This window comes from Octodon degus, unplaced genomic scaffold (genome assembly GCF_000260255.1).
Source record: "Octodon degus isolate 3935 unplaced genomic scaffold, OctDeg1.0 scaffold00199, whole genome shotgun sequence".
In the NCBI taxonomy this organism is placed as follows: domain Eukaryota; kingdom Metazoa; phylum Chordata; class Mammalia; order Rodentia; family Octodontidae; genus Octodon; species Octodon degus.
Genome location: NW_004524775.1, coordinates 721,992 through 724,121, shown reverse-complemented (window position 1 = coordinate 724,121; position 2,130 = coordinate 721,992). Strand labels below are relative to the sequence as shown.

The 2,130-nt window shown below is 56.2% G+C and overlaps 1 non-coding gene across 1 annotated transcript; it reads left to right on the top strand.

Annotated features, from left to right (window-relative positions):
• Positions 1 to 75: 75 nt before the first annotated feature.
• On the top strand, positions 76 to 147 carry Trnae-uuc. The gene has a single exon. It is a non-coding gene; the product is annotated as a tRNA-Glu (tRNA).
• Positions 148 to 2,130: the final 1,983 nt, after the last annotated feature.

Sequence of the window (2,130 nt, the reverse complement as noted above, 5' to 3'; positions counted from 1 at the left end):
GGGGCGGGCCTGCGACAAATGCGGAAGCCGCAGAGCGGCTTCAATTAGTTTCATCTGGCGGCGGTAGCTGTCAGTTCCCACATGGTCTAGCGGTTAGGATTCCTGGTTTTCACCCAGGCGGCCCGGGTTCGACTCCCGGTGTGGGAATCTGCTACTGTTTTTGAAGTGCAGTATATGTGGCTCCAAGCAGGACTCTCCGGTGATGTCAGATATGAACAAATCAACGTTGTCCTGGCGGTTTCCCGAACAACCCTGCAACCCTTTCCCATACTTACGGAGATTTTTGCACACTGTATAATTTATATACAACTTCATGGTAAGAGATTCTGTGTTATGGTCCACTTCAGACAGGAATTTGTCTTCCAGCAATTGCAGGGTCTGCGTTGCTCCGGTCTCTGCTCGCAGGGGCCGGGTGCGAGGAAGCCAGGGATCAGGGCCCAGATCAGCCTTTCCAGGCCTTGGGCAGGGACGCAGGGCGAGAAGAAAACCAGACGTATGCACGGGTTGGCCTCCAGCAGCCAGCATGCAGGAAAACCGAGGCAGGGCATCAGCCTCTGCGCGCAGCCACACCTGCAGCTAGGGAGCAGGGTCGGCATCCCAGAGGGCCAAAAGGCCCGACAGCTTCTCCGCCAGGGCCGCTGTCAAAGGGCTCCGGATGCTGCCCTGGGCGCTGCTGTGGGAGCCAGCTCGTCTGCGCTGGGGACTCCTTGGGCACCCTGTGGCTCTGCAGGCACTGCGCGGGGAAAGACAGCCGTCTGCATCCCTCCCTTGCCGGAGTACGCGTTCTGTAGTGCTGCTTCTGGGCTAGCACTGGAGGCAATTCAAGATTTGGCCATAACAGGCACTTTAGTCTTGCTGGGAGTATCACCCATTAAGGGACAGATGACAAACTCCTTTACGATGCAGGTCTGACAAGTCTTCTGTAAGCGGCTCGGCCTGCCTGCCTTCTCCGCCTTCCCATTTCCACTCCGCAGCTCCGGTTGTCACTGGTGTGCGCCGCAGCTACCTGGACGCCTCAGGGTGGCTGCAGCGGCAGGTCTAGGCAGCGCTTCGCACCCCAGTTCCAGGAGTGAGTGAGAACTACTCCCTGGTCACAGAGGTGCCGTCACACCAGCCTGAGCTCCGTGCTGCGTCCAGAGGTGCAGCACCGGAACAGGGCGGAAGCGCACCCCTACTGGCCAAAGGGATGGACCTGTGGCCCTCTTCCAGTTCGCTCTTATTTTCTTCCATATCTTGCCTACTTTTCTTCTTTCTGAGGCCCCCAGATCTCTGAAAGCTACATTTCCCAGACTCCCCTTCCAGTAGCTTTCTGGCTCACATCTGCCTGAGGGTTTTCTGTGGGAACACTGGCATGTCACTTAGGAAACAGGGCCTTTTCTGTGCTCCTAGGAGTCTCCCTGGCAGCAGTACCTATCCCCTCATGGCTGCCACCGTGGCCTTGGTGACCCTGGAAAGGACCCTGTGGTCGGGGAGCCACTAGTAGAGGCAGCAGTGGGCTGCAGTGCGTCTGGCAGCTGAGGAAATTTCACCAGAACAGGAATGCGTTTGACAGAGCTGGGTCCCCATGGCAATGCCAGATCCAGCAGTGAGAACGTAAGGCCGCCCCTCCCTTAAAGCGTGCCACCCCCTCCTGTAGTCCTTTCTCCTTGAGCAGCGGCATACATGGTTACTACGGCCCAAGCGACCTAATTGTTACCACTGCTTGCTTGTCTGGTCCTTCCCAACAGTTATAACCAGTTCCTTCTGCTGATCTTGTTTGAAATCTCTGTGCCTTGATTTCAGCCCAACAGATACAGGTGCTGCTGTTCAGTGGCTCACCTGGCATTTGCTCTCGGCCTTTCTGAATTTCATGCTGGAGGGCAGGGCACCCAGCGCTCCAGCTGCCAGAGAAAGCGCTTGGGGAAATGTTTCAACTGAGATGTGAAGTGGGTTATCGCGGAAGAGGGGTGTGGACGTGTGCGGGAGGCAAGCACTCTCACGGCTCGTGGGCCTTTTGCATAAGTTGGGAATTTAAGCCTGATTATGTCTCTGACAAGAAATCTTCTTCGGGTTCAGGTCTTTGTTGGTGGCCCTAATCTCTCTAATTCTCCATCATGGATGGAGACCACTAAATCCCACTCTGAGCAGGAT